This window comes from Pelophylax lessonae (assembly GCF_965119305.1).
Source record: "Pelophylax lessonae genome assembly, chromosome: 5".
In the NCBI taxonomy this organism is placed as follows: domain Eukaryota; kingdom Metazoa; phylum Chordata; class Amphibia; order Anura; family Ranidae; genus Pelophylax; species Pelophylax lessonae.
In genome coordinates, this window is record NC_138772.1 from 313,785,381 (window position 1) to 313,808,393 (window position 23,013).

Genomic DNA, 23,013 nt, shown 5'->3' on the forward strand with positions numbered 1-23,013 from the left:
GAAACAACGTTCTAATTTTCCACCATCAGCATTTTACAGCAGTTGATATATAACGATTGAATCTGATGTTGGAAAGCAGAAAAAAAATAAATGCTGAACTGTGCACATATTTTTTTTTTTTTTTTCTTTTTCTCAGTATCTTGAGATTAACCTCTTGTTGTCAGTTTCCACAGTTACAGAGCCCTAGTAAAAAATTAGGCAAGGGGCTAATATCAGGCTAATGCGCAATTTACCATTTTTCTTCTGTGAGCAAAATTGGCTTTATTTTGTGACCAAGGTATACTAAACATCAGAGATGTTTGTCCACAATTTTTTAGGTTTAAATCTATGCCGTAAACTGCTTGGTGCTGCTGAAACCTATAATCTATTTCGAGGTTGTGAAAGAAGGGACACCCTGCATCATTACACTCAGTGTCTATGGCCAGAGTGCTGTCACACAGAGGTTCCTAAAGCCCCGTACACATGCATCGAAAATTGGCAGGGAATTTTCGTCCAACGTCCGATTTTCGGCTTGTTAGTATGATGCTTCCGACGACCGACTCCGACTTTTCGGCCAGAAAAAAATCTGGTGTGCAGGCTATAAAATTTTTGTTGGCCGTCAAAACACGGCCGATTTTTCGTGCAGTCAGTACAGATTTCGACAGGGAAAAATCTTATGAGCAAGACTGGGCATGCTCAGATAAGAAAGAACACAAAGAAAGCAAACCAACACATGACAACACTTCAGAAGCAGATTTTTGTTGGGCGAGAAAATTAGTGTGCAGTCTAGGCACATTCCAACCAACAAAACACAACTCTGGACAAAAGACGGACGATCGGTCGGCCGATAATCGTTGCGTGTGTACGGGGCTTAAGGCTCCCCTTGTGCAATCTAGTGTTAAGTTTTTAGGATGGCAGAGAGCTGTCACATGGAAGTGTGGCTTCTCCATTTGTAAATACAGTAAAACCTTGGTTTGAGAGTAACTTGGTTTAAGAGCGCTTTGCAAGACAAGCAAAATTTTCAAATAAATTTTGACTTGGTTTACAAGCGATGTCTTGATATACAAGTAGCTTCAAGTCACAGCTGAGTATAAAAGAGAAGAGAGGCGCCTCTAAGTGTAGCAATATGGTTACATTTAATGAAGGTACAACATTTAGCAACTCCCATGGTTGATGATTGGAACAGGCACATCTAAGTATGCAGGCATCCAGGCTAAAGCTGTCCACATAGACCATCCTCTGCACCGCCATCTACGTCATCCCTTCCATGCTGCCCCTCGCTTTTAGATCCCTTTACTGCAGGGTGGTCTTCCCGGTCAGGATTACAGACTGGCAGCCGGCGGTGCAGAAGATAGTCCATGTGGACAGCTTTACCCCGGATGCCTGCATACTTAGATGTGCCTGTTTTATTCATCAACCATGCGAGTTGCTAAATGTTGTACCTTCATTAAATGGAACCATATTGCTACACTTAGAGGCGCCTTTCTTCTCTTTGATACTCTGTAGCTCCTACTGGATTTTGCTTCTTATCCCCTTGTGGAAGCGGCTATTTGTGGATGGACATTTTATGGTTATATAACCTATCGCAATGCTATAATCTTTTTATATGGACTATAAACTGAAGGACTTATGAATAAATGGTTGTGGAACGAATCATCTGAGTTTCCATTATTTCTTATGGGGAAATTTGCTTTGATATAAGAGTGCTTTGGATTACAAGCATGCTTCCGGAACGAATTATGCTCGCAATCCAAGGTTTTACTGTACTGACTTTCTGAAAGTCAATTCACATAACCTCTTCTGGGCAGGCACAGACTTCCAACACTCTGGTGGACCACTGTCCCATATTATTCTTATACAAGATATTTATAGTGCCAACAGTTTGCACAGCTCTTTACAACACGAGGACAGACAGTACAGTTACAATACAATTCAATATAGGAGGAATCAGAGGGCCCTGCTCATTAGAGCTTACAATCTAGAAGGGAGGGTCAAGTGATACAAAAGGTAGTAACTGTGGGGGAATGAGCTGATGGAAAAAAATAAAAGTACAGTTGTTAGGTGGGGGTAGAATAGGCTTCTCTAAAGAGGAGAGTTTTCAGGAATCACCTAAAAGTGGACAGAGAGGAGACAGTCGGACAGATTGGGATAGGGAGTTCCATAAGAGAGGCTTGGGAAAAGCCCTGGAGGTGAGCATTAGAGGAGGTGACAAAGGAGCTAGAGAGCAGGAGGTCTTGGGAGGAAGAAAGATTGATTTGTTTGATATTTTGAGACTAGGTTAGGCTAAGTTCACACTGGCATTTGAGAGGCATTAAACGCCTATGCAAAAGATCCAATAGACAGCACACAATGCTGTTTAAACTCTGAAAACATGAAGTGGTAGTGTCGCGTTGCTTCAAAATCGAAGCCTCATGTTCAGTCAGGCGTTTTGAAGCCTTTCAAAGCCTCCAATTCAAGTCTATGGTAATGCTACACAAATACTCTGGCAGGCAGTTGCGGTTGTGGGGCGTTACGATTAGTTCATTTACTGTAATGGAATAGGTATTTCTGGAGTTGTTGTAACGCTCATCAAATGCTTTAAAAATGTCCATCGGGCATTTGGGGAGCATTTTTTTTTTTCAAATATTTTATTTTAAAAGTTGAACCAAAGGCAAGTATAGTACAGGGTAATCAAGACGGGCAGATCACAAAGGTAATCCACAATGAAATAAACTACAATCTTATGTAGGAAGAAGGCTAATACAGAAAGTATAATAAAAACTGTAGCATCAGAAACCTCATGGAAATGTCAGCAAACACAGTGCAAGTGTCAAAGGCACTAGGCCGTATCTGGGGCACTCGAAGGTGCGTATGTAAACACTAGGATAGAGGCACCATTTAGGATAACCTTAGTTTCTTCGCAATAAACCCATAATTGTAAGCGCATATGGCGCAACTGGAGTAGAGAGAGTAAAAAAGAGAGGAGAAAGGAACGGGCAGAAAAGGGTAGGCAGAAGGGGTGAGGGAACAGCTCCGTACCGGGCCCCACGCCCCTCCCAAGCGGGCATCCTGTCTGGGTTTAGGAACACAGCAGGGACTTCCCTTTATCAGAGAGGACGAAAACCTTCCAGTATCCCCAGACCTTCTCGTATTTATCACGTCTGTGGAGTGCTGTGAGAGTCAGGTCTTCCATTTTGTTTATCTCAACTAGTCTTTGCATGCAGTCCCTGATGGTGGGTGACCGGGAAGTTTCCCAATACAATGGAATGCAGGACTTCGCCGCGCATAGGACGTGTGGGACAACCAATTTTTTTGTATTTTTTCAGCGGTATGCTGGACAGTTGCCTGAGAAAGAACGCTGGTGAGTCAGGAATAGTGTGGTCAGTGAGATCCCGTAACAGGGAGCCTACGGCTGACCAGAAGTCCCGGATCTTAGGGCATGACCAGAATATGTGGAGGAGGGTACCCCTCTCTTCCTGACAGCGCCAGCAGGCGTCCGAGGTCCCCTGGAAACATCATGCTCAAACGGGACGGTAGCCGGTACCATCTCGTGAGAAGTTTATACTTAGATTCCTGTAGTTTGGTATAGGTTGGTGTTTTCAGTGCAGTAGTGCAGATGTTCAACTTCTGCGTCGGGGTGAAGGAAAGTTGAAGATCCTGTTCCCATCTGGAAAGAAAAGGAGGGGTAAAGTCCTCTTCCAGGGATGCCAGGAGGCGGTAGGTCTGAGATAGCGTGTGGCAGTTCCCGTCACCTTCACATAGAACCTCATAAGGGGTCAATTCCCGGTTAAAGAGGTCCGGGGCTTGCAGAGATAGAAGGAAGTGGTGGAGCTGAGCCGCAGGCCAGAAGCTCAGAGTTTGGGGAGCATTTTTAACTTACTTGTCATTAGTGCTTGGAAAACGCCAGTCTAATGTCCATACTAAAGCTCATTAACACAAGTCTAATGCCATAGGAGCTTTTGTTATGCGTTGGAAATTTTGTCAAGTGTGAACAAGCCTTTTGTGATCTACCTGGAGGCAGAGTTGTGGATGGCTTTGAAAGTTATTGTTCGTGTTTTGAATTTAATTTGTTGGGTGAGTGGTAATCAATGGAGGGATTGGCAGGGAGGAGTAGCAGACGTTGAACGATTGGTTAGGTGGATGAACTGGAAACAGCATTCATGGACTGAGTTGCAGTAGTCGAGGTGAGAGATAACCAGGTAGTGGATTCAAAGCTTTGTGGTGTCATTGGTTAGAAAGGGGCGTATTTTGAATATGTTGCAGAGGTTGAAGCAACAAGCTTTGGAAAGTAATTGGATGTGAGGCCAAAAGAGTTTAAGACCCCGTTCACATAGGGGCGACTCTACTTGCTGGGGCGACCTGTGAAGTCACAGTGCACATATCATTGAAGTCAATGCAGGTTGCCTCCAGGTCGCCCCAAAGTAGTACAGGACCCTTTTTCTAAGTCGGAGCGACTTGTGTCGCTCCTATTAGAACGGGTCCTGTGCTAATCTATGGCAGGCGACCCACCGCGACTTGTCAGGCGACCAAGTCGCCTGACAAGTCACGCTAGTGTGAACCGGGTATAAGAGTCCAAAATTATACCTAGCACCCTGGCATGCGGGGATGGGTTGATAGTTGTGCTATTGATATTGAAGTCACCCTGGCCACGTGGGGTTGGACATATTATGAGTTTGGTTTTGGACAGGTTGAGTTTGAGGAAGTCATGTGACATCCAGACTGATATGTCTTGTTAGTAAATTAGTGATGCGTGAGGAGACTGATGTTGTTAAGTGAGGGTAGAGAGATCAGTTTGGGTGCCTCTAGCGTAGTAATTATCTTGAAAGCCATGGGAGGCTATCAACTGACCAACAGGACGTGCTAATTGAGAATAGGAGAGGTTCAAGAACAGAACATTGGGTGACCCCGATGGCGAAAGGAAGAGGAAAGGAGGCAGTAGAATTGTAAGGGACACTGAAAGTGTGGTGGGATAGGTAGGATGAGCGCCAATGAAGAGCACAGTCACATGGCTCAAAGGAGTAAAGTGTTTTTGAGGAGGAGGGGGTGGTCAACTGTATCAAAGGCAGCCGAAAGGTCCACAAGTAGAAGTACAGAATAGTATCCATTGGTTTTTGCTGTTAGTCATTTGTGAGTTTTAGGAGAGCAGTTTCTGGGGAGTGAGGGCGAAATCCAGACATAGAAGTACTAACCTACAGCTGTAGTCACCCTGAGACACACTGCTTGTAAAAAAGAGCCCACTAAGCTGTCAGTTACAGAACCGTCTCCTCTACTCAGCTCCAACGCGGCTGTCACTTTTCCTGGCATTCAGTGATGAGCTATGCTGTGCCGCGGGTGGGAGATAATTACTGTGCAGGCACCAGGTATCTTCATGACACAGATTTGTCATTTCAAACCTGCTGGCTGCTCCACAAGTTAGAATTAAGGAACAGAGGCCACCTGACTGAGATCTGTCACAGTAAAAATAAAAAAGGGGGATATAATGCATATACTGTATCTAATTTTAATATACATCATTTAATAAAAGAACTAGATTTAAAAAAAAAACTTTAAATATGAAACAAGGGTTATTGCATTTTATATCATTGTTTCTTTTCAGTATGATACTAAAGGTGTCCCTATGGATAGGTTTCTGGTTGTGTCTGTACAGTACTGATTTTGTCTTCTATAGCCAGCACAGTGCTAATTATGTTCTGTGGACATATTTGTGGTTGCGTCAGTCCATTTAATTATGTTTCTGTGTACATGTTTCTGCTTGTGATTGTGTTTATGTGGTTATAATGTTGCAACTGATTTTGTTCTGTACACTGTATATGTTAAGGGGGTTATTTCACTGTAGTAGGCAGTACCGCAGTCTAAGAATGAGGAGGAAGGGTGGAATTGTGCTGTAGCTGAACCACCTTCCAAGTTCAGCTCTCAGCCTTCGCTATTGCATGCTGTAACCCCCCCCCCCCCCCCCCCTTAGCTTTTTGACTGGAGATGTAGGAAGACTCACATTGATTACAAGGTCACAATATGAAAGAAGACTGCTTCAGCTTGACTCCTCCAGAAACCATGTCCCACTTACGCGTTTTACCCTTCCACGGGTTTAGTTATAGAGGTCCCCACCCTCCTATGGGCTTAGTCATAGAGGACCTCTAAAGAAGGGCACACCAACCTAGTGCAATATCGTAAACCATTTATTGGAAAATCGTTAAAACCACGTCATACATTATACTTATAAGAGTATGGTCTGTAAAAGCGTAAAACCAAAGGGTTCCTTTGGCTATCCAGAGACCGCAGGACCAAAATCTTTAATTAAGACAAGCAAACTTGAAGGCATCCATATAGATAGGGCTAACACGTTTCGAGGGAGAACCCTCTTCCTCAGAGCCTTCTTTTATGTTTTCAGTGTATGTGGATACCCATCATCCTAAGAGGGCAGCAAGACTTCAGATGGCAACAATTTAGCCATCGTCTTTTTTGTTTTTGCACAACATTTGAATGGAGGATATTTACTAACTTCTATGACTAAACCCGTGGGAGGGTGAAACGTGTCAGTGTGGCTTTCAGAAGAGCTGAAGCCATCCTTCTCTCTTTTTTTCTTTCCATACTGTGACTGGGCTGATCACCGGTGTGTGGCTTCCTACATCTCCTGGCAGTTTTCTTCAGTGGGCCAGGCAAGCTAGCACCCGACAGCATTGTAGTCACTGGGTAACTTTGTGCTAGCATTTAGAGCAGCGCTCTTGTGGTGTTGTTTTTTTTTTTTTTTTTCCTTTTTGGGGCCCCTTTGCTTTTTGCCACATACATACAATGTATTCTTGAAGGGGCTTTAATGCAGTTGTTTTGTATGGTCAATGCAAATTCTCGCTCTGGGATTGTCAGCTTGACTGTCATTGTAATCCTGACTACTCCATCCCGTGACTCGATCTGGAACAAGCATGTAGCATGAACGTTTTTAGACTTTTTTTTTTTTTTCAAAAAAGACTTCTCTAGAGGCATGCCTGTTCCTCCTGATCCGTGACTCAGTAGGTAGTGAGATAAAGATCTGATTGACAGCTTTGAGACTCTACAACTTCAAAAGCTGAATCAGCAATGACTAATTTTAGTTCCCGTTTTTATTTAAGGTCTGTTTCATCTTGAAGTCGATCTTGAAAGAAAGCCTAACAATTTAGTAAATGTAGGTTGAGAAATGATTAAAGCAGTTATTAAACCCCCAAGAGTTCGATAAAAGATCACACAGAGTAGCGGGATCAATGCCCGCATCCTCCACCAAAAAAAAAAAAGATCACGCAGAATATTTTTTTGCTAGAAAACAATTTTAAGCAATAGTCAGCATGGATTCGCGAAAGAGCGAAGTTGTCCGATTAAATCTGATTTTTCTTTTTTTATGAAGATTTTACAAAAGCGTTTGACACTAATGTGTAAGGTAAAGTCTACAGGCTTAGAAAGATCAGTTTGTAATTGAATAGAAAACTGGCTTAAAGATATAATTCAGAGAGTAGTGGCTAATGATTCTTTCTCTGAATGGTCTAAGGTTATCAGTGGTGTACCCCAAAGTTCAGTGCTGGGACCCTTACTTTTTTAATATACACTCACCGGCCACTTTATTAAGTACACCTGTTCAATTGCTTGGTAACCCAAATTGCTAATCAGCCAATCACATGGCAGCAACTCAATGCATTCTAGATTTACATCTGATCTAGACGTGGTGAAGATGACTTGCTGAAGTTCATACTGAGCATCAGATTGGAGAAGAAATGGGATTTAAGTGACTTAGAACGTGCCATGATTGTTGGTGCCAGAAGGGCTGGTCTGAGTATTTCAAAAACTGCTGATCTACTGGAATTTTCACGCGCAAGGGTTTATAGAGAATGGTCTGAAAAAGAGAAAATATCCAGTGAGCAGCAGTTGTGTAGACGAAAATGCCTTGTTGATGTCAGAGCAGAATGGGCAGAGTGGTTTGAGATGATAAAGGCAACGGTAACTCAAATAACCACTCGTTACAACCAAGGTAGGCAGAAAACCATCTCTGAATGCACAACACATTGAACATTAAAGCAGATGTTTTACAGCAGCAGAAGACCACACTGGGTGCCTCTCCTATCCCATAAGAAAAGGAAACTGAGGCTACCATTCGCACAGGCTCACCAAAATCGGACTGTAAAAGATTGAAAAAAACATTGCCTTATCTGAGTCTTTTTTAGCTGCGACATTCCGATAGTTGGGTCAGTTTGGTGTAAACAACATGAAAGCATGGCTCCATCCTGCCTTGTATTAATGGTTTAGGCTGGTGGTGGTGTAATGGTGTGGGGGATATTTTCTTGGCACGCTTTGGGCCCCTTCTTACCAATTGAGCAGCCTACCTGGGTATTGTTACTCATGACCATCCCTTTATTACGACAGTGTACTCATCTTCTGATGGATCCTTCCAGCGGGATACTTTACTATGTGACAAGGCTCAAATCAACTCGCCCTGGTTTTTTGAACATGACAATGAATAAACTGTACTCCAATGACCTCCAGTTACCAGATCTCGATTCAATAGAGCACCTTTAGGATGTGATGGAATGGGAGATTTGCATCATGGATGTGCAGCTGACAAATCTGCAGCAACTGCGTGATGCGATTATGTCAATATGGACCATTAAAATCTCTTGAAGGCTTCCGATACCTTGTTGAATCTATGCCACAAAGAATTAGGGCAGTTCTGAAGGAAAAAGGGGGTCCAACCCGGTACTAGCAAGGTGTACCTAATAAAGTGGCCTGGTGAGAGTATTCATAGTCTTTGCAGATGACACCAAGCAAAGCAGTGGAATAACAGGATGTCTCCAGCTTGCAAGCTGACCTCAATACATTGTTTAGACTATGTACCGAAGGTATCGGTACTCGTACCTCCTGATACAAAAATGGTGTCCGTGCATCCCAAGTTCTGATTATTCCCATCAGAAGAGATTGATGAGAAAATAAATTGATCTATTATTGAAGCTTGTTTGGCCACCATGGGAAATGGTAAACTACAGTATAATATGTTTTGGGGTTTAATACTTTTGGTACATATTAACCCCTTCCTGTCGATAGTATGCATACATGCAACTTCACGAAAGGGGTGTGAGGCTGCATGTATGCATACCTGTGTTTGTGCTGGGAACACGATCTGGACCCGGGACTCCCGGTTCCCGGTACATAATCGCCTCTGATCAGTGATTGGCACTATGCAGCCCTCCAATAGGTTCTCTTTCTCTTCTGAATGGAGAGGAAGATATAAACAAACAAAAGTGTGTGTGCATAAAAAAAAAAAAAATCGCTAGATTTGATTTAGGTCAGTGTGTGTGTGTGTGTGTGTGTTCGGGTCATGGTCAGTATATTTCCGGTAGGGTTTTTTTATTTTTATTTTTTTTTTTTCAATTGCTATCAGTGTCAGTTGGGTGTTTATTTACTAAAGCTGGAGAGTGCAAAATTTAGGCTCACTGCAGATTAGAAATCAGCTTCTAACCTCAGCTTGCTATAGGGGCACACGCTGAATGGCTAGAGGGGGAGCCAATCAGCGGGTCCGGTAGATGCGATTTCTTCCAGCCACCCGCGATTGCTCCCCATGGAGTCTGAACAGCGGTCTGCCAAAGTAAATCCGGCAGACCGCTGTTCTGTCAGTGATGAACACAGGGATCCTGTGTTCCTCCTATTTAGGAACACGGGTCTCTGTGTTTTATCCAGTAGGTACATTCCTCACACCGAAAGCATCCCCATGGCACACATTTAATCCTTTGATCGCCCCTGGTATTTACGCTTTCCTTGCCAGTGTCCTTACTACAGTAACAGTGCATATGCACTGATTACTGTAGTAATGTCACTGGTCCCCTTAAAGTGTCAGGTGTCCGATCAGTCCGCCTCAGTGTCGCATTCCCGCTAAAAATCACTGATCGCTGCCATTACTAGTAAAAAAAAAATAAAGAAAAATGACATAAATCTTTCCCCTAGTTTGTAGACGCAATGACTTTTGCACAAACCAATCAATGTACACTTAATGGGATTTTTATCACCAGAAGAAAGCTCTATTTGTGGGAAAAAAAAGGACATACATTTTATTTGGGTACTGCGTCACACAACCGCACAATTGTCAGTTAAAGTATAGCAGTCTGTATCACAAAAAATGGCCTGGTCATTAAGGGGGTAAAACCTTCTGGTCCAGAAGTGGTTAAACTTTAATGTGCTTTTATTATGGGCTGGGAATGGACTTTTGTTGCCGATTTAGAAAAGGCAAGCAGAAGGCGCTAAAGAGTGTGAATACGTTTAATGTGTGAAACTGCATAGGAAAGAGAAATGATTGACACGGGAGCCTGCGCCAATACAGCTTGCTGATAAATTCAGGGGGCTGGGGCTTTAACAGATAGGCGGAGCTCTGAGGAAAGCTGAAGTTCACGTGGGTGAACATCCCTCCCTCACATTTTCGTTCCTTGACTAAAATTTGGAATTGATTTTCTCCATAGTTTTCGGCAATTTTTTATTTTAATTTTGTTTTTGCCACTGAAAACATGGAACTGATGAAAAATATGTTAAATACTTTTGTCAACAAAATTAACACTGCACATGTGATATGGCTGTGATCGTCCCGGAGAAAGATAGTTTAAATTGGGTGGTTCTTTGGTGTTAGGTTGCTGTAATAGCAAGAAATATACAGCTCAATAAAAATGTTTTAATATTTTGGGCCAGTTTTATTTTTAATATATAATTTTCTTTTTTTTTTTTTTGCTCCATTTTATTTTTATAAAATTTTCATTGACAAGAGAAAAAAGTATAAAAGCAGAGAATACAAAAATCCTTCAGCATCCCTATTTTACCATAAACCTAACCATGTATACATAACTGTAATGAAAATGGAGCCCAATCTCAATTTATCTGTGTATAATCAACATTGTTTCTACGTAAAATGATCTATTAGTATCGCAAGTAAGGATCCATACAAAGTGACTGACTAAATACAAAAAAACCCCACGTGAAATAAACAATGTATCTTTTACAACCTGATTCAAAGAAAAAAAAGTCTTCAGTGATATTCAGTTAATCCAAACAATAAATACATGAATCCTGCCACCTCCTGTGAGGGATCATAAACCTGATTAGTCCAAAAGATCCACAGTTAATCCTACTACCCGTGTGAGATAATCAACTCAAAAATAGGTGCTCAAAAAGACTCCACCACCAGTGATTCCTAGCAGCTCACCTCCAGCTCTGACTCTTGTTCCACCAGAGAGTCAAAGAACGCTGTTTCCCCATTAGGGATGGTCAAATTCTGGATGGATGTATCGGGATACCAGTTTTTCCTCCAGTTTTGACTCTTGTTCCACCAGAGCCAAAAACGTTGTTCCCCCCCCCCATTAGGGAAGGTCAAATTCTGGATGGATGTATCGGGATCCCAGTTTTTACTCCAGCTTTGACTCCTGTTCCACCAGAGAGTCACAGAACGCTGTTTTGACATTAGGGATGGTCAAACTCTGAATGGGTGGAAGTCCTCTGGATGTATCGGGATCACAGCTTTTCCTCCAGCTCTAACTCTTGTTCCACCAGAGAGCCAAAGAATGCTGTTCCCCCCATTAGGGATGGTCAAATTCTGGATGGATGTATCGGGATCGCAGTTTTTCCTCCAGCTTTGACTCCTGTTCCACCAGAGAGCAAAAGAACGCTGTTCCCCCATTAGGGATGGTCAAATCCTGGATGGATGTATCGGGATACCAGTTTTTCCTCCAGTTTTGACTCTTGTTCCACCAGAGAGTCAAAGAACGCTGTTCCCCTATTAGGGATGGTCAAACTCTGAATGGGTGGAAGTCGTCTGGATGTATCGGGATCACAGCTTTTCCTCCAGCTCGAACTCTTGTTCCACCAGAGAGCCAAAGAACGCTGTTCCCCCCCCCCCCCCATTAGGGATGGTCAAACTCTGAATGGATGGATGTATTCGGATCCTAGTGTGTGTGTGTATATGTATGTATGTATATATATAATGGTCCACCATAGGGAACAAAAAGCAATATATCTAGTGCTCTTTGTAAAATCTTTTATCACATAATGTAGCACTAAGCTGTGCCAGCTGTAATATGCTCCTAACATACATCCACCGGCTTTCAACCGTAAAAATTTGTAATGGTCGTGGGTATAGCCAAATGTCAGCTCCAGCCTCCAGACATGTTGCCTTCTCAAACAAACTTCTTCAGTGGGGTCTATACAGTCTAGTCATTCTGTATTTCTATACATTTCCCTCCCGTCTTGTATAAATACTAATATCATTTTCCTTTACCTCTATTGGGTGCCCTTTTAAAAAGTAACAAAAAAAATTAGGTGATATCCATTAACCACCGAAAGAAAGCTTAATTTGTCCCAAAAAAAAAGCTGTAGAATCCCCCTGGATACGTTGTATAGTTGCAGTGATATGTACAGTTTTACCAATGCATGTCAAAGTTGCAAAATTGTGTTTAGGCATTTTAGGATTTGTTTTACCCTCCGGCACTAAGCGGTTAATAAAATATCAAGTAAATTGCTGATCACTTTGCTTGATAACCCCTTCTTTCATGATGGCAATATCAATACATGGAAATCTAGAGAAGTGCTGCAGAAAAGCTGAGATGTCATTCTCCGTATACTGTAATATTATTGTGGTCTGGCCTTTTAATGTCTGCCGCGCTGCATCCCAGAACCTTTGTGGATGATGCATTAAAAAGCCCCCGAGGAGGATTTCTGATCTTAATTTGCTTATGTTTCAATTTAATGAATAATTTTCTCTGAAAGGCAATCTTCCATTAGGCACTTTCCTAACCATTTACTGGGAGTTGTGATTTCAGATCTTTTCATAGTCGACTTTTTATTTTCAGTGTCCTTTGAAGAAGGCCATACATACAAATTTGTTTGTGTTCCCAAAAATGATTTCAGTTTGGCTTTATCCCTACTCTATGCGCATGAACACGCATGGTAATATGCATATATTTTTGGGGGTGTACCTGTTCATTTCTAATGGGCCCATAGTGCACATTCATGCAGTAAACCATGACCCATTAGGCACCACAGAACATCATTTAAAACCCATTTGCTGAGGGGAGGGGGACATGTGATCAAAAGGGTTTTTTAGTGCATTGATGCTTGCTGAAGACCCAGTTAAAGCGAGTTCCACTTAAAAGTGGAACTTCGCTTTAAGTGGTCCCGACCCCCTGACATGCCATTTGGCATGTCTTCTTTTTTTTTTTTTTTTTTTTTTAGGGGGAGCGGGTACCTAGATTTCAGTTACCCACTCCCACTTCTGCTCGGACTACCTAGGTGGCTCGGGTGGAAGTTCTCCCCCCCCCCACCCCCCCCCCTACCTACCTGCAATCTTCTGGGACATGTCACAGGTCCCAATTTAAAGCTCCATTCACACATAGGCGATTTAAATCGCGAACGGAATCGCAGCAAACGAGGGACAGGTTTGCAATGCCATTATACTCAATGGCACCCTAAACACGGTGCGATTTTTGCCGTCTGTGTCGCCTAAAAAGTTCCGGAACTTCTTTTTGGCCAATCCACAGCCATTGAGAAATAATGGCATCACAAATGCATCTAGTGTTTTGTCACGATTCCTTCCGCCATTCAAATTGTCTATGAGCGAATGGAGCTTAAAGTATGACTAAAGGCAAAACTCTTAATTTAAGGCAGAGTTGTGAGGGATTAGAACTAGAGGTTGTTTTTGCTACCTCTACCCCAGTTGGAGAGATTCACCGTCTATTTGTCCAGTTTGCTGTTCTCATTAAGAGTGAAAGTAGAAAAAATCCTACATTTTGGGTTGTCCCCAGAAGAGTAGCAGAGTGGAAATCTTGCAATAGGGGCAAAAGTTTGGGTTACCGGGGGGGGGCAGACAATGTATTCCCTTAAAGTGTTCGTAAACCCAGGACTCTGCATTCACTATATCTGGTCTCCCACAGTACACAGAACATGAAAGTGCAATTATTTTAGTAAATTAGAAATTGCACCTAACTGTACCTAAACCAAATTTATGTAATTTCTTCCCCCATAAATAGAGCTTTCTTTTGGTGGTATTTGATCACTGCAAGTTTTTTTTTTTTTTTTTTTTTCTTTCTTTTTTGCTAAACAAATAAAAAAAAAAGGCCGAAAAGTTAAAAAATTAAAAAATTTTTTTTTTGTTTTACAATTTTGTAAATACGTTTTTTCCTGCACTGATGAGGTTGCACTGATAAGGAGGCACTGATGGGGTGGCACTAATATGCTGCTCTCAGAGGCGGCACTGCTGGGCATTGATGGGCGGCACTGATAGATGGCAATGATGGGCACTGGCGGGCAGCACTGATTGCCATCCCTGGTGGCCATGGTGGGCATCCCTGGGGTCATGGGTGGGTTTCCCTGGTAGCTCTAGTGGCACCCCCCAAGGGTCTGCACTGGCAATCAATGCTCTAATTACCAATGCAGACCCCCCCCCCCCCCTGTCAGGAGAGCCGCAGGTCGGCTCTCCTCTACTCGTGCCTGTCAGGCACAAACTAAAGGAAGCCTATCAACGGCTCTTCCTGTGTCCTATGTGGCCAGCTATGATTGGACACAGCTGGTCACATGGTAAAGAGCCTACGTCAGATGGACACGCCGCATCACTGATCGCAGCTATGACGTCCGGTCAGGATAATGCAACCACCTTCCCGCCGTCTTTTGCCTATAGGACGTGCGGAAAGTGGTTAATAGTGTGCACAGAAGATACAGGATTCACAGTGAAGTATATGTTCTCTAAAGGGAGAGCATAGCAGAAGCTTTTTGTCTTCAGGATCCATTCTTGGACTAAAACTTTTTATGTGAGAACTCTAAAGATAGAAGGAAGTGAAATAAGATAATGCCCTGACATATTCAGTTTTGTGTAAATTTTCACTTTAGCTGTTGAGCAGGCTTTTACAAAATATGAGATACGAATAGCTTAAAAAAACGTAAAACGAGGTTGGAGCGCATTAATACAAAATTACTATTTTCATTTTTGTTCTTTTATTTTAAATGTATAATACTGACCAGAAAAAATAATAAAGAAAATATATTCAAAACCACAATACATTCCCTTGATGGCAAATTTCAGGCTTCTGAAGCCCATGTACCTTTTTAGTCCCGGTTTACATTTGTGCGATGCGGGAACGCTGCGAATATACAACGTGTTCCCACATCGCATCCGCACCCCTGGCAGTTCACACTGCCATATGCGATACGCTGGGGGTGTCAATTAAAAGTTAACGACACCCCCAGCTCAGATCGCATATCGCAGTGCGATCTGAAAGTTCGCACAGAATAGGATTGCACTAGTGTGAACCACCATGCGATCCGATTCTGCTGCGGACCAAAAAAAGGGTCCTGTGCGTGTTGGGTGCGATTGCGGTGCAATCTTTTGCACCGCACAGAGATCGCATGTAATTCGGAGCACACTGCTCCAAAAAATTACATGCGATCTTTGTGATCGCACAAATGTGAACCGCCACTTAATCTGGAAAGCTAAAAAAGAAAAACAAGCTGGATTTAAAAATAAAAATAACCCCCCCCCCCCAAAAAAAAAAAAAAAAAAAAAAAACCCTTGGCTTTGTGGTAAGCGAAAAAGAACAGGACATTTAAAGTTGAGACTGTACTTAAACCTGCATACCAATTAATTTACATTGCCTGCCTGAGGGACCCCCTGCTATGGGAGTATTTTAAGATGGGTCGGAACACAGCCCGAAAGCCTTTAATGGCACAGCATGCCCTTCTGTGTATAAACCCTATTGGAATAAAAGCAGCCATGAATCGGTATGTTCCACAGAACAGTGGGAAGAAAGTAAATAAACTAATTTCCTAACATAAATGTGTTTCTAGACTTAATCGAACTGGCAGGGTTTTCGCTGACATAGCTATCTCACCAACTGGTTTCCCCTAAAATGCCTTTCCAAAATACCAGAACAGGAGTAATAATGAGGTGGCTAAATGCTCTGGCACAGTAGGCCCCCTAAATGGCATCTCATACTCCACATTGTCTTTTAGAGTCCCAGTTCTCGTAAGATTAATTAGCAGTATCTAACACCATTTCTATAGGAGAAAATGTTTGTGCCAAAAATTTAAAACGGTACAATTACTTTTTTTTCTTTTATATCATTTGGATCCTAGATAAGAGTGTAGTCTTAAGTAGACATAGCAGACCATGCTTATAAGGGCCTGAACTGCTGGGATGCACAAGGACTTCTCTAAGCTGCAGCAATTAGTAAAGAATGTGAATAGAATTCATATAGCTGTAATACATTTCAATTGGTAAAGAATGCGAATAGAATTCGTATAGCTGTAATACATTTCAAGCACACCTGTCATTTGGCACCAAAACATTTTAGGTTATGTTATTTTCTTCAGGGCTATTTTTAAAAAAAGCATAGGCACACGAACTCACACCACCCACCCACAGGGATAGTAGTAGTGTGGTACTTTGTACTTCAAATTGCTCTAACAGAGTGAGGAGCACTGTTAAATCCAGGAGTGCATTATCCTACTGTGCAGGGTTCAGAAAAGAGTTCTACATGGGGTGCAGAGTTCAGGCGTGAGCTACACAGCATTCATGGTTCTGGAGTGGACTATGTATGGGGTTCAGGAGTGCGCTGGTCAGTGTGTGCAGGGTTCAGGAGTGCGCTGGTCACTGTGTGCAGGGTTCAGGAGTGCGCTGGTCACTGTGTGCAGGGTTCAGGAGTGCGCTGGTCACTGTGTGCAGGGTTCTGGAGTGCGCTGGTCACTGTGTGCAGGGTTCTGGAGTGCGCTGGTCACTGTGTGCAGGGTTCAGGAGTGCGCTGCTCAGGGGATGCCAGGGTTCAGGAGTGCGCTGGTCACTGTGTGCAGGGTTCAGGAGTGCGCTGCTCAGGGGATGCCAGGGTTCAGGAGTGCGCTGCTCAGGGGATGCCAGGGTTCAGGAGTGCGCTGCTCAGGGGATGCCAGGGTTCAGGAGTGCGCTGCTCAGGGAAAGCCAGGGTTCAGGAGTGTGCTGCTCACGTGGTGTAAGAGTGCCATGTGCAGGGATGCACCTAGCACAAGGTGCAGGGTTAAGGAGTAAATTGTGCGGTTTTAAGCTCTCTTCCACCGCTTTTACCTCTTCATTCCCCATGCACAGCTCACTTCTGCACCCCTCTTTAGCTCTAACCTCTGAATTCCCCCCCCAGCCCTTACCTCTACGCACAACCCCATCATCACTGCCTTCATCTTTGCCCCACACTTCAAGATTCCACCATCTTCCACATGTTTACCTTTGTAAAAAGCACCTCTCAACAGCCAGCCCGGCTCCTATACCTCCTGCAGCTTTCCTTGCATTCATTTGCAGCTCTGTCCCTCCCCCACTAGGCAAAAGATGGGGATCACGGTGCACCTCACCAGGTGGCGCCCGTCCCCCACCAATGAATACACTATGCTCAGTCAGCTGTCCATCTCTTGCCCCAGCTCTTAGGGCAGGGAAGGTTCTGCAGAAAACACCTTGAGTGGTGCAGTCAATCGTAAATATAGAAGCATGGCTTCTGGATTTACCAGTGAAAGTGGTGAACTGTGAGCATAGGGCCAGTCCCGGAGATGGCGGAATTCCACCAGGTTTCAGCTGAACAAATGTCCTGGTTTTTTTTTTTTTTCATGTAGATTTCTAGTTTAAATTTAGACACATTTCCATCTCCTTCACAAATTGATACGTTTCCAACATTGCCATCTTTTGTCTTTCTCAGACAATAGAACGTGTGATTAATGCTGTAGCAATGGTTGCCTTGTCTCTGCCAGTGGAAATGATCACAGTTCAGTTAGCATGGGCAATTTGGTAGCTTTTGAGTGATGGTCACATTTTGGCAGAGGCTGTATGGAGTGCCGCTAGAGCAGCGAGAAAATAAGAACCAGTTTCTTCCCATTTATATATATATATATATATCTTTTTATTTTAGGAATAATCATCTATGTCAGGGATTTGTAATATATTTGTGTTCACAGACCCCCAGTGAATTGAATATTATGCCCTTCTACGCCTTCAGCAGACTGTTAAAATCTTCATCACTAGACCTATTAGGTGCCAGAATGACTTAAACTGACAGTTCGCCACATTGCATACTAGCACATTATGAACGACTTACCTGAAAATGAAGCTCTCCAGCAGCACCCTAGCAGGGCTTCCATCTTCACTTGGTCTTCCTTTCGGGTTCGTGGGTAGCTGCTGTTTGACAGTCATGATGCCATCCATCCCTTCCTTCCATCCTTCTGCTTCCCTTGTAGCCACTGACCCTAGCTCTACTTGCTGATCTCTACTTAATGTCTGTTTTTACTCAGTCCCGATGCTTCTCCAGAAAGTTCTCCAACTGCTTTCTGTGGTGGGATCCTTCTATGCCAGCTCTCCTGGGCCTTCAGCCTGAGGTATTGCCTCTCGACAGCAGGGGGTTCCCTCAAGGGCCACGACACTCTCTCCTCAGCTCTTCATCTCCATCTTCCACCTGACTTCCCTTGCTGGAATGGCCTATGTGTATTTATGGGGTTACCTCTGCCCCCTGCCAGCCCACATCTGAGGATTGGCTGAGGTGGCATAAATATTCCTGGCAGCTCTTTCTACCCCCCCCTCCCCGTCCTCCAATTCTAGAAGATTCTTCAACCTTCCAGACACCAGGGGGAGGCACCAGAGAGCTGCCAGGATGAGTCATCCAGCTCTATGGTCTTCTAGTTACCCTGACCCAATTTAAAGACTAAAGTTATTCCTGGTCGGAAAGTTTTTTCCTACACTCACTCTAGTAGCACACAATAGAGGGTGCTACACCACCATTTTAAAAAATACCAATTGCTTGTTTTACATATAAATAGCTAGGAACAAAGCAGCTAAAAACAAATCCTAAGGATTTTATCATATTTAATTTTATTAAGACCCCAAGCTAGAAGCTCCTCCTGCTTGTTTCCCTGCAGACATACATATATATATATATATGTGTAATATGTAAATAAAATAACTACAGTACCATCATCCATATACAGAAATGGAATGGACAATGTAAATGTTAAATTATCACTTTAACTACTTGCCGACCGCCGCACGACTATTTACTGCGGCGGTCAGCCCCTCACAGGCAAAGCGACGTAGGACTACGTTGCTAGCCTGTGAGGCTCTAGGGTCACTCTCACGGACCCCCCTGTGCGTGTGCCCGATGTCCGCCGGGCACTCGCAATTGTCCGTTACAACGGAAAAAAGGCAGGAGGCTAATGTAAACAAAGCCGACTGTCATTCTTCCCTGTGTAAGAATGGAGATCATACGGTTCTGCTATGTAGGACCGTTGATCTCTGTTCTTACACCTCAAGAACAACAAAAATGACAATCTTTCCCGTAGTTAGTAAACACAATAACTTTTGCACAAACCAATCAAAATACGCTTTTTTGCTATTTTTTTTTTTTCCCCAAACATATGTAGCATAAAACAAATTGGCCTAAATTGTTTTTTTTTTTTTTTTTTGGGAATTTCATATAAAAATGTGAAAAATATTGTTGTTTTTGCAAAATTTACGCTTTTTTGTTTATAGCGCATGATCAAAAATCGCACAGGTGATCAAATACCACCAAAAGAAAGTTCTGTTTGTGTGGAAAAAAGGACATCAAATTAGTTTAGGTACAGCGTCGCACGACCGCGCAATTGTCCGTTAAAAGTCACGCAGTGCCGAATCGCAAAATAGGCCCTGGTCAGGAAGGGGGTAAAATCTCCCGGGGCTTAAGTGGTTAAGTTGTTTACAAATAGCAATATTTTGACTGTTGCTGTGAGTCATTAAAACGTGGAATCCATGTTCTGTCACTGGTAATGTTACCATGTGACACACCAAGTTAATTTCTCCACTGTGGTGTCTTTTACAGTAATACAGAGGATCCTGTTCCATTTTTGTTAAAATTATTCAGAGATGCCCTCTCACACCCCTATCGTTTGGTTCCCATACCCCCAAAATGTATATGGATATCCCTCATTAAGATCTGAATTAAAAATTTGGCCAATTTAATATTCAAGCATAGTTTAGTTTACAAATGTCAAAGTTGTAGAACCAGGGGCCTCAATGGAAAGGTTGGTACGTTTTTATGCATGTAAATGCCTTAATTACCAGTTTTGTGATTGGTTGCCCGTGTATATCATTCATTGTGCACATTGATACCTACTGCGACAGGTGTATCCTAATGATCACATTGAAGGGTGGCATAAAATATATAAATATCTTGTTACCTTATACTAAAGAAATGTTATTTAAATATACTTATAATAAAAAAAAAAAATTCCTGGGGAATGTAAAGTAGGCAAAATCTTGCAAGAAGACACTCTGGTCCTTTTACAAGAGGCTTCTCGCAAGATTTTGGCTGCTCTGTAGTCCCCAGGATCTAGCCAGAATGAGTAGGACCTCATGCCAACCTAGGTGCCAAGGGCAGAATGAAGGGTTGTGGTTTAGTTGACATTTCTTTTCCCCCTCCTTCACAGGTATATTTTACGCCTATCGATAGTAGATGATTGTGCCACCAGTCAACTAGTACCGCAGATCGCTTGGCTCTCAGTTCACCCTTAGCAGATGGTCAGTCACTGCTCTCTGCTCTGCCTGCGCCCCCCCCCCCCCCCCGTCCACTCTCTGGCGTGTTGGGCTGTAGAGGGGATGGGAGAGGCCAACTCAGGCTCTGTGTTACATAGTTAGTGAGGTTGAAAAAATACATCAGTCCATCCAGTTCAACCTATGATGTGTGTGCGTGTTTGCTGTTAACCGTACATTGTATACCCCTGTATGTTGTACATTGTATACCCCTGTATGTTGTGGTCTTTAAGGTGCCCATATAATAGTTTTTTTGAAACTATCGATGCTCCCTGCAGATACGACTGTTTGCGGAAGAGAATTCCACATCCTTACTGCTCTTACAGTGAAGAACCCCCTGCGTATTTCATCTTACATCAACCCCCACTGTGTCATCAGCAGACAGCGGCCTTCAGCCCCCTGTCTGTTGAAAATGGGTCACAGGAGTGCAGAACGAACTACACTCCCGAGATCCACAGGAGAAGTACAGGCAAACAAGCTTTGGCTATTCTTCTCCTTTTGAGCTGCAATATTTAAAACAGCCTTGTTTTTTGCAACACACTTTGATTAAAGCAAAGAAAGGAGTGTTCAGGGATCAAAGTCCTTTTATGCCTGCCTTGGTTGATAAATTATAGCTCTATTGGTTTCCGGGTTTATAAAATAACCAACAAAAAGTCCTCTGCACTGCATGTTTTACATCAATTTAGGCACGGTTCACACTGCTGCGACTTTGCCGTTGTCTCTGACTTTAGATGCTATTGAGGAGCCTGTAATGCTGAAATCACACCCAAGTCAGATCAAAGTAGTACAGGAACCTTTTTGTATGTTTTATTGAGATTTTACCTGATAGACCAACACAAAGTGGCACATAATTGTGAAGTGGAAGGAAAATGATAAATGGTTTTTGTTTTTTTTTACAAATATCTGAAAAGTGTGGCGTGCATTTGTATTCAGCCCCCCTGAGTCAATACTTTGTAGAGCCACCTTCCGCAGCAATTACAGCTGCAAGTCTTTTGAGTACGTCTCTACCGGCTTTGCACATCTTTAATTTAAACCATTCCATTGTAGCTCTGGCTGTAGGTTTAGGGTCTTTGTCCTGCTGCAAGGTGAGCCTCTGCCCCCCAGTTTTAAGTATTTTGCAGACCCAGACAGGTTTTCTTCTAAGATTGCCCTGTATTTGGCTCCATCCATCTCCCCATCAACAATGACCAGCTTCCCTGTCCCTGCTGAAGAAAAGCATCCCCACAACACGCTGCTGCCACCACCATGTTTCACGGTGAGGATGGTGTGTTCAGGGTGATGTGCAGCATTTTCTGTCGCACATAGTAATTTGCTTTTAGGCCAAACAGTTAAATTACAGTCTCATCTGACCAGAGCACCTCCTTCCACATGTTTGCTGTGTCCCCCACATGGCTTCTCGCAAACTGCAAACAGGACCTTATGGATTTCTTTCGACAATGGCTTTCTTCTTTCCATTCTTCCATAAAGGGCAGATTTGTGGAGTTCACGACTAATAGTTGTCCCGTGGACAGATTCTCCCACCTGAGCTGTGGATCTCTGCAGCTCCTCCAGAGTTACCATGGGCCTCTTGGCGGCTTCTCTGATTAATGCTCTCCTTGCCCGGCTTGTCAGTTTAGGTGGACTGCCATGTTTTGGTTGGTTTGCAGTTGTGCCATGCTCTTTCCATTTTTGGATGATGGATTGGAGAGTGCTCCGTGAGATGTTCAAAGCTTGCATTTATACTAGAGCTGCACAATTAATCGTTAAAAAAATTGCGATCTCGATTTGCCGCCCCCCCCCCCCCCCCCCCCTCACAAGGCTACTGATGAAATAACTATAAACACAATATAAACACAATGTTTTACAATGTATGTTTTCGTTCTTTAAGACCCCGTTCAGACAGGGGCGACGCGACTTGCTGGGGGGCGACCTGTGAAGTCACGGTGCACAGCGTGCACCGCGACCTCGGCGCGACATGCACGGACTTCATATCATTGAAGTCAATGCAAGTCGCCTCCAGGTCGCCCCAAAGTAGTACAGGACCCTTTTTCTAAGTCGGAGCAACTTGTGACGCTCCTATTAGAACGGGTCCTGTACTATTCAGTGGCGAGTGACCCACTGCGACTTTTCAGGCGACCAAGTCAGGCGCTAGTGTGAATGGGGACTTAGGCTACGTTCACATGTCGGTGTAGCGATCGCAGGCAGAATCACCGCGATTCTGCCCGCAATCCGGAAATCATTGCAAATCGCGGGAGGCCTGTGCGTTGCCGGTGATTTGCAATAGCACCCCAAACGCTGTGCGATGTTGCCGCAATTTTCGCCTGCCGAATCGCGGTAACATCGCTCCAAAAAAAATCACGGGACGCATGACGCCCAAAAAAGGTACAAGAGCTTCTTTGGGGCGTCATGCGACCCGCGATTTTGTTTGCGCAATGTTACCGCGATTCGGCAGGCGGAAATTGCGGCAACATCGCACATCGTTTGGGGTGCCATTGCAAATCAACGGGAACGCACAGGCGTCCCGCGATTTGCAA

General features: G+C 43.4%; 1 protein-coding gene across 7 annotated transcripts in view; it reads left to right on the forward strand.

Moving 5' to 3' along the window:
- RELCH (RAB11 binding and LisH domain, coiled-coil and HEAT repeat containing) overlaps positions 1–23,013 on the forward strand; it is a 241,533-nt gene that overhangs the window by 20,481 nt on the left and 198,039 nt on the right. The gene's annotated exons all lie outside the window — the stretch shown is intronic.